The sequence below is a fragment of the Halichoerus grypus genome, chromosome 13 (genome assembly GCF_964656455.1).
Source record: "Halichoerus grypus chromosome 13, mHalGry1.hap1.1, whole genome shotgun sequence".
Taxonomy (NCBI): domain Eukaryota; kingdom Metazoa; phylum Chordata; class Mammalia; order Carnivora; family Phocidae; genus Halichoerus; species Halichoerus grypus.
The window spans coordinates 20,865,494-20,875,206 of NC_135724.1; the positions used below are offsets into that span (position 1 = coordinate 20,865,494).

At 39.0% G+C, this 9,713-nt stretch overlaps 1 non-coding gene and 1 pseudogene across 1 annotated transcript; both read right to left on the bottom strand.

The window, feature by feature from the left end:
* Positions 1-3,752: 3,752 nt before the first annotated feature.
* LOC118534939 (small nucleolar RNA SNORA44) lies at positions 3,753-3,882 on the bottom strand. The gene has a single exon (XR_004916973.1). It is a non-coding gene; the product is annotated as a small nucleolar RNA SNORA44 (small nucleolar RNA).
* A 40-nt stretch (positions 3,883-3,922) lies between these two features.
* Positions 3,923-4,805, bottom strand: LOC118534934 (small ribosomal subunit protein eS4, X isoform-like; annotated as a pseudogene).
* Positions 4,806-9,713: the final 4,908 nt, after the last annotated feature.

Below are 9,713 nucleotides of genomic sequence, written 5' to 3' on the forward strand. Positions count from 1 at the left end.
GCTTTCTGAAGACATTTCTGTTTTATTCAGATAGTCTCTCCTCCAGGAGACCTTACCTTCTGTGCACCTCTCTGCATGCATTATGTGATTTACTCTCTGATCTTTTTACCAGGGAGTCCCTCCCCACCTCCGCCCTACAAATGATGGTCTCCCACATCTTAAGGTACTACCGTACCCACAGATCTCCCCCCGTTCTAAGCATCCACAGTATGAATTTTGAATACCACATAGTTTATCATATAACCATGTACTACCTTTCCTGGTTTTCTACTTTAATTTTGTTATTATCATATTTCCAATTGGAATTGTATTTCTTGAAGGCAGAGGCTTTTCTGGGAGCTCCATGGCACCCAGTTCAGTGATGGACAGATGATAAGCCTTAAACTATTATTTATTTATTTAGGTTTCAAGTTTGTTTTTTTTTTTTTTTAAGATTTTATTTATTTATTTTGACAGAGAGAGAGACAGCGAGAGAGGGAACACAAGCAGGGGGGAATGGAAGAGGGTGAAGCAGGCTTCCCGCCAAGCAGAGAGCCCGATGCGGGGCTCGATCCCAGGACCCTGGGATCATGACCTGAGCCGAAGGCAGACGATTAACGACTGAGCCACCCAGGCGCCCCTAGGTTTCAAGTTTTTATTTAAATCCTAGTTAGTTAACATATGGTGTAATAGTGGTTTCTGGCGTAGAATTTAGTGATTCATCACTTCCATACAACACCTGGTGCTCCTCACGAAGAAGCGCCCTCCTTAATCCGCATCACCCATTTAGCCCATCTCCTGCTCACCTCCCCTCCATCAACCCTCAACAAACTATTTTAAACCTATCTTTTTTTAGTTCTGTTTAAAAAAATCTCCTTGATTGAAGCGCTCTTCCACAGACCTGTGATGCACTGTTGCTCAGTGATCCTGATGCCCTTTCATTTGTTCACGTTATCGCCACCCCTATTCATCCTTTATAGTACAATGGCAGGCCAGAACGTAGCATATGGATTTGTTTTGAAAATTAAGATTAAATTTGCTTTGAGAACTTGCAGAACCTTTTAGAATATAATTAGCATTTTTTCCATGTCATTGCACAGCTTGATTTGAGAAACATCTTGAAATTACCAGCAGAGCTTGTGGGATACGTTGGCATCAGCCAATGCTGATGAAACTCATTGGTAGCTATCGTCACAAAGTGTCATCAGTAAGGAGCATAGGTCAGAGTTTAGGAGAACAAGGAGTCTGTAGGCAATTAATGGTTTGAGGTACCTGGGTAAAGCCAAAAGGAAAGGGATTTGATAATGGTGAGGCATCACACAAATGTAAGGTAGTGCTTTATCATTAATGTTATTTTAGTAGTCTGATCATGATGGTATTGGGCACTCAGTAATATTCAAAAAACACCATTTGTTAACTTCTGCAAGTAATATCTTCTATGTTCTATTGCTTTTCATGAGTATGATTTGAGACTGGGAAAAAATTTTGCTACATTTAATTAGTTAATTGATGTTTAAAAATTACCTGTTTTATTTCCCCACACTGCCATAATGAGTGCAATTTTTTTTAATTGTAAGAACACTTAACATGAGATTTACCCTCTTGACAAACTTTTAAGTGCACAATACAGTATTGTTAAGTATAGGCATGATGTTGCACAGCAGATCTCTAGAATTTATTCATCTTGCACAAAGGAAACTTTATATCCTTTCAACAGCAACTCCCATATCCCCCTCCCCCCCACAGTATAATTTTTATTAATGCTCCAAAACGGTTATATTATACTAGAATATCAATTTTATTTATCATCTTTTTCTATTCATTCAAGAAGTCTTGTGTTGCTAAATTATTCACCGGCTTAACATTTCATTAATCTAAAATTTAAGTCTATAATCTCGTCACATTTAAGAAAATCCCTCTCCAAATTCTGACTCATTCATATCCTCATGCCTTCTTTTTTTAATGATGGCAATCTGCGCTTTCGGAAAGAGTTATATTGGTCCCCATTCATTGTTCCCACAGGCAGAAACTCAAAACCCTTATTAAACTTTCTTGCTTCAGAGGTTTTCAGTTCAAATACTTAAATTCTTTTTGCTCTCTCTATCCTGAATGCTTTCACTCTTAGAGTCCTTTTAATTTCTCTTTTGGATGTTGTTTTGGAAACAGTCCATCCATGGCAGTAGGTGGGGCACTGCAGCTACTCTGTTGAACCGAGGTCACTGTTAGGTGTGGTACACCTGCCAGCAGCTTCAGGACTCACCTGCGATTCATTTCGTAGCGCAACTACACAATCACAAGCTATTTCCTCCTATCCTTCCGTAATTATCTTGAAGACCTTATTAACCCGAAGCATGGTTCAGGGCACAGTCATGGTTCATGGAAATGCTTGTCACACATCTGGCTTGCTCTTCTCTCCCCTAAACCCCACATACTCTTAGGAGTTGTTTACTGCATAAGAAACCTACAGATTAAAGTAACTTTACATCACTTCAACAAGCTTAATTTTTCAAAAGCTCTGTTTTCACCATAAACATTTTTTTAATGCCACACAAACCTACCTTACTTCATTTTTTAAAAGATTTATTTATTTATTTCAGAGAGAGAGAGAGAGAGAGAGAATGTGTAAGCAGGGGGGAGGGGCAGAGAGAGAGGGAGAGAGAGAAACTCAAGGAGACTCTGTGCTCAGCATGGGGCCTGATGTGAGGCTCAATCTTACAACTCAGATCATGACCTGAGCCAAAACTGAGAGTTGGATGCTCAACTGACTGCACCACCCAGACTCCCCAACCTTACTTCATTTTAATCCTCATACTAACACTGTGAGTAAATTTATAGAGCCTATTGTACATATAAAGAAAATGTAGCTACGTGAGTGTATTAGCCAAGGTTCTGTAGAGGAACAGAACCAATTAAATACACACACACACACACATATATATGGAATAATACATATATATACCAAGTACCTATAATATATTAATTCTAAGGAATTGGCTTTTGTGACTGTGGAGACTGAGGTCCCAAGATCTGTAGCTGGTAAGCTGGAGATCCAGGAGAGCTGATGTGTAGATCTCATCTGAAAATTATCAGGCTGAACACCTATAGTACAGGTTTAAATGGAATTATATATGTGAATAACCTTATGAATATATGTACAAAGTGGTGTGTGTGTGTGTGTAAGATGAATTTCTGGATTTTGACTCCTTTCTCCAGTCACTTCCAGCTGGGGGTGATTAGCCTACATTTTGCTGCTTTAGTGCATCCAAAACACACTGAACACAATAAAACCAGAGTTCGAGCCTCTGCTTCTGTCCTTGGCTCTGGGCTGAAAATGGCCCCCACGAGAATGGATAAAATAACCATCCTGAGTTTATCTTTAGACTATCTGAACAATACCTTCTTGTTCAATATAAGCAGGCCTTTTGCTCAAACTCCTATGTCTTTTTTTGAGTTCTATCTTTGGCTTCAAGAAATAAAGGGAAAGAAAAGAGAATAAGGATATGAAAGGGCCAGAGATGATACCCTGACACAAGTTCCATTTACAAAAAAATTCATCCAGGAAATGAAAAAAAAAAAATGTGTCAGACAGATGCAAGGCAATTCATGACTAAGTCAACTATCCATTTGAAGGAGGATAATGTGAGTAAAATAGAATTTTATTTTATTTTACTTTTTTGCTCTAAACAGAAAAGTTGTTCTAATACACACATCTACATGGAAGTTTATGGAAACACCTGGACTCAGATACTCAGCTTCCAGCCCACGTCCTGAGCTGTTCTAGGCAAGGTGAGTGGCAGTTGTGGGTATAGGCTGACTTGTGCTGTCAAAGTCTCTCCAGGCTGCTCCTGCATGTGGTTGGAGAGCCCATGGCCACGATGGGCCACGGCCCTGGGAAACATGCTGAATAGAATTTTATTTTTATTTATTTATTTATTTATTTATTTATTTATTTATTTTTTCATGCTTCATGACCTTTAATTAAGTAGAAAGTCTTCCAATCACGTCACCTAGGGACCATTTTACCCGCTGCTCTGTTTGGCCGCCAGTCTCTTGTCTCTCTCTTCAGCGATGGTGAGGCGGATACCCTTTCCACGGGGAAGAGAAATCCATGGTTTGTTGCCTTTGCCAATAACAAAAATTTTGGAGAGTCGGGTGGAAAAGTTGTTGCCGTTGGCGTCTTTCACATGAACCACATCAAACGAACTAGGGTGTCTCTCTGTTGGTGATCACACCAATTCTTGCCAGGTTAGCACCCCCAGTCACCATACACAGATTACCAGTATCAAACTTGATGAAATCAGTAATCTTTCCAGTTTCCAAATCAATCTGAATGGTGTCATTCACCTTGATGAGGGGATCAGGATAGCGGATGGTGCAAGGATCATGAATCACCAGATGAGGGATTCCTTTTGTCCCCACAAAGATCTTTCTCACTTTGCACAACTTATACTTGGCCTCCTCAGGTGTAATCCGATGAACAGCAAAGCAACCCTTGGTGTCATAGATCAGATGGAAATTCTCCCCGGTCTTGTCATTGCTGATGACATCCATAAAACCAGCAGGGTAGGTTATATCAGTTCGGACCTTGCCATCAATCTTAATAAAATGCTGCATACAGATCTTCTTTACTTCATCTCCTGTTAGGGCATACTTAAGTCTGTTCCTTAGGAAAATCATGAGAGGGAGACATTCTCTCAGCTTACGGGGACCAGTAGATGGGCAAGGAACAAACACACTGGTCAGTTTATCCAGCATCCAATGCTTTGGAGCTGCTACACCCTTCAGATGCTTCTTGGGACCACGAGCCATAGCTGCGCTAGGCACGAAAAGAGCTAGAATTTTATTTTTAAGATTAAAGAGTGTTCACGTTCAGGGAGAAGTTTAGAATTTTAAGGAAATTTAAACTTATTTTATATACTATTTTTATTTTTTAAATTTTTAAAAAATTTTATTTATTTATTTGTAAGAGACAGAGATGGCGAGAGAGGGAACACAAGCAGGAGGAGTGGGAGAGGGAGAAGCAGGCTTCCCGCGGAGCAGGGAGCCCGATGCGGGACTCGATCCCAGGACTCTGGGATCGCGACCTGAGCCGAAGGCAGCCGCTTAACCGACTGAGCCACCCAGGCATTCCTATACTATTTTTAAAGTGATAAATAAGGACGGGCCTGTTTTATGAAAGTAACCTAAAACTTTAGAATGCCTTATAACGTCCTTCAGCTGAAGTTTAGCTATCTTACATTCTAATCTGCAAATACAAGGGAAAGTTAAAGTCTAAGTGTGGAGGAAAATGATTTTTTAAAATAAAGTTTAGTTAGTAATTTACCTGTGCTAATCTTTCTCTTTAAAGCCATGAATCTGCTCATTATACTTTTCAGTTGGAAACAAAAATCATTTCTTACTGTCGTATTTATTGTACTTTTCAATGTTAAAACAATACAACTTTCAAAATGCCAAGCTGTACAAAGAAATATTGCACCAAAATAGAAAGTGTGTATGAGATACTAAAACATCTGGATTAAAAAAAAAAGAAACATTAAATCAACTGTCAGGCAACTGTTTTATGTTTCCAATGTTAAATACCTGTTTTTTTTTTTTTTTTTTGGAAACATCTGAATGTTTCTTGGCATGCTGAAAAAACTTGCTATTGGTTGAAGGATCTTTTATGCTGTATCTGAATGCATCAGGATAGCTTCTGTGTAGGATCAGGATTGAAAGATAATGATTGCTCTGATAATGAGGTTCATCTCTGAGCACAGAGGTTGAGAGAGAAGGGCTTTCTAGTTGTTTTAAGATCATTAGAAACACCTTGACAATCATGCATATATATCCCTTCATTAACTTCTTCCTTTTCCTAGTCAACTCATACTGCTCCTTATCCTACAACCCCAACCCCAACCCAAACACACACTTAACTTGGCTCTCACTGGTGGGCTTTAACTGAGAAAGCTGATTGAGAATAGCTATCAGGTTTTCCCTATTGGTGTATGGGGTCCATTTTAATCCCAAAGAAGAAAACTGTCTGCTGGGGTGTCAATGATATTTACCAGGAAGCTTCCCAGGGGACGAGGATCGTATTGAATTTACTGGGAAGCCATCACTAGGATTCTGTCACTAGGAAGAGACTATGAAACCAGCTGGGTACCCCATAGAATTCACTTTCAGGGAGCCAGCTGGAGGACCTGTAAAATGTTCTTCTGCAGGTAGCTGCTTGGAGTGAACTTCACTGGGCGTCCTGACTACCAGCCCAGTGCAACAGGAGCAGGAAAAATTAACATACCGGAACCAGGAGGAAAAAAACCTTCTCCTCCAGGGTCCCTCGTATGTCCTCTATTGACAGAGTCAGTATTGTGCCAACTGGCAAGGGAGAAATGTTTCAGTATCACAAGCAGCCAATGAAGGGTTGATTTGGAACTGAGAGGCAATAAGCTAATAACTAGCACATTCCTCCTTGTTATAGGTGCTGAAATCAGATTTGAATGTAGTGGAATCAAAGAAAAAGAAATCACAAACCAGGATCATGTAGCCTTACAGTGTTATTCAAAAGATCAGTTCGATCTTCACTGCTTCTATGATTTAGGTTATAAGATGTTTATACATTCTCTGTATCTTTGCATATAAGATATTATCAACCAAAGGACAAACCACTGAGGACCATGATGGTACCATCATGATAGAAAATCAGTGCCAGTTAGACTATGACATGTCATTGATAGGAAACTGCATCCTAGTTTCTGAGACATTAAAATGTAAAATAAGATCTTAGGAATTTAAGGTCTGTATTTTCTTAGAATCAATAAAATACAACTTAAAAAGATTATAGCTTTGGGTAGTTACTTCAACAAATGGTCTCTCATCTCCCTTTTTCCTTGCCCTTCTACTTATTCAAATCTTAATAATCTTTCTATATGTAGCATTTCTCCCACCTCCGTGAAGACTTTGATACTTTGTCTTCCACTTTTTTCATTCCATATAAAGTTGTCTTCTGAGTATACTTAATATATTGACTCATATTATTCCCTAGTTGTTTGATGTGTGATAGACTCATCTCCCCACCTCCATTGTAAATTCCTTGAGGAATCTTATTTGCAACTTTTATACATTTGTATAAAAATTTTGATTGATTCAATCAATAGCTCTGGTCAGCAAGGTAAAAACATTCTCAATCTGGGATTAAAAATAAGTAGCCCAATCATGTCAATGTTTGTGAAGATTCTTAGTTCTACTTGACTTCATACTTCAAAATGTGGTTGGTTGAGAAATTCTGGTAATCATAAATGTTTACAATTAATTTGCACAGGAATTGAATTTCGGTTCATATTTTCAAAGGAAAAGCCAGAGCATGATAATATAAGATGAGCATATGTTTGAACTTAGGCTGAATTGAGAGGCTCCTTTAGATCTTCCACAAACATTTTTGCTTAAGTCTCTGGAATGTATATTGTTACCTTGGAAATTAACTCAAGCTCAGTGCATCTTCCTTTTCCTGAGATCCAGGTCAAAGGTAATTTTCTTGGGCCAGCAGGTGCAACTTGACACTAAGGTCATTTCAAGCATCTCTATTAGCAAAGACATTTCCAAAGGCAGGGAAAGAAACTGATATGTGGCTTTTCTCACTAGAAAAATTCCTTGCAACAAGTCACATTGGAGAAAAACATATTTAAAAGGATATCATTTTGTAAGAACAAATTCAAGCATTTGCAGTGGTGGCAGGGGGAGGTTGTTTTGCAATTTAATTTCCTATTATAAGAGTACAGCTCAAAATCTGACAACTATACATAAACCTTATGAAAGGTCTTTTGAATAGCAAAGGACAGTAAAGGAGCAAATGAGGGAGAAAAAAAATTATCAAGTGTTTCACCTCAGTAGTGAATTAATCTCTTGAATTACTTTCTTGCAGAGGCAGACCATAACTCTGGGGTAAAGTTGGTGTTCCTCTGTTGCTCTCCTATTTTCCCCCATTAAATATGTTGTTTATTTAATAAGACTGCTGAATTTGAAGATTTGGGGGGGGGGGGTGGGTCTTGTATTGCACCCATAATTTCATTGGGCCTTCCTTCTTGCTGATTATGCTGTTGGCAGCCCTATCTCTCTCCTGAGAAAAGAGGGTTGGGAAGTATAAGCATTTCTAATGCTATTTTGATTCCTTTAGCCTGGGGATTTTAAAAAATAAGTATTTTGAACAAGCTTTATTAGAGTTTAATTTTGGGAATAGAAGATTTAGGATGGTGAGAAGCTACCCAAGTGAAAATGGTCCCTTCATTTCATTCTGACTTGAATTATGTGAAAATCTTAACTTTGAAGATTTAAGGAAAAGTTGTTGGAAGAAGACTCTGGATTGTTAGATAAAGCTCATTTAAAAGTTTTTCCAGGTTATTTGTTCTATAGTTCACCAAAATTTTATTTATTTTTTACTCGTGGTTATATTCTGGGTCACCACCGTATACTATAAAGATAGATGGTGAGGCTGGTCTCTTCGTTTGTGATACTAGCTAAAATGTCAGTAACAGCCCAAAGACCTATCACATTTCACCATCTCTCTATGCCTGAGATGACCAGTATCTGACATCTATGCGATCGTTCTCCACTCATAATGTCTTCACGTAAGAGATATTAGATGTTACTGTATTTTCCCTCAATGCCTGGGTGCAGACTTAGTCTTTCTCAGCACAGAGCCCCAGGAAGCCACTCCTGATCAACTGGAGTTGGCCAGCAAGAGGACAATTGTTAGCTATCTTTGTAGTATCTAGTGAGGCATTTGGGGCAGGGTGGTAATGGTGGTGGTGGTGATAGCAACCGTTGTAAATGCTTCAAAGTTTATAATGTACTCTCATAGATACTTATTACATTTGATGAAAGCATTCTCTAAAAGAGGTGCAAATGAAGAAATGAAATATGTGTACTTTGCTTAAATTTACTCAAACCCAGGACTTTAATTTTTTTTCATTTTTGCACATTTCTCCGGTACATTTGGAAACTGACAGATGAAGCAGTCTTTCCCAGAGCTGCATTTTCAGGCCCCTCCATAATAGGCTGGAGAAAGAAGGGGGAGTTTCTGAAAAAATAGGACCACCGTGTCTCCTCCTCACTGCCCTTTGACATGTGTTTGACCCCCACCAATGGATCATTGCTTGAGGAAACAACACAGCCTATCAAAAAGGTCACTGAACAAATTGGTAAGATGTGAAAATGCCAGGACACATTGGGGGACCTTCAAAAGTTGAGGGCCAAAAAGCATTTACCTCTTTCAGTTTGTTTGAATATATGGGGGCAAAAGCTGTATTCAGTGGCAGGCAAGAAGGAGCCAGAATCAGAAGCTCTGGGGACGCCTGGGTGGCTCAGTTAGGCAGCTGCCTTCGGCTTGGGTCATGATCCCAGGGTCCTAGAATCGAGTCCAGCATCGGGCTCCTTGCTCAGTGAGGAGCCTGCTTCTCCCTCTGCCTCTGCCTGCTCGGCCTATCACTGACCCTGCTTGTGCGTGCTCTCTCTGACAAATAAATAAAATCTATAAAATTAAATAATAAAAAAGAAGCTCTTGATAGCAGAACTAGCTCCACCTCTCACTGAATCTCTCTCACAACTGGTAGATTGGAATACATAGAAGTGGATATAATTCCTAATTTACATTATCCAATGAAACAGTATTTGGTTAAAAAAAAAGAAACTTTGTAAGTTCTAAATTGCTATGAAAATGTTAATTATGGTTATTACTTTGTGGTATCTTTGGCAGCATCAGT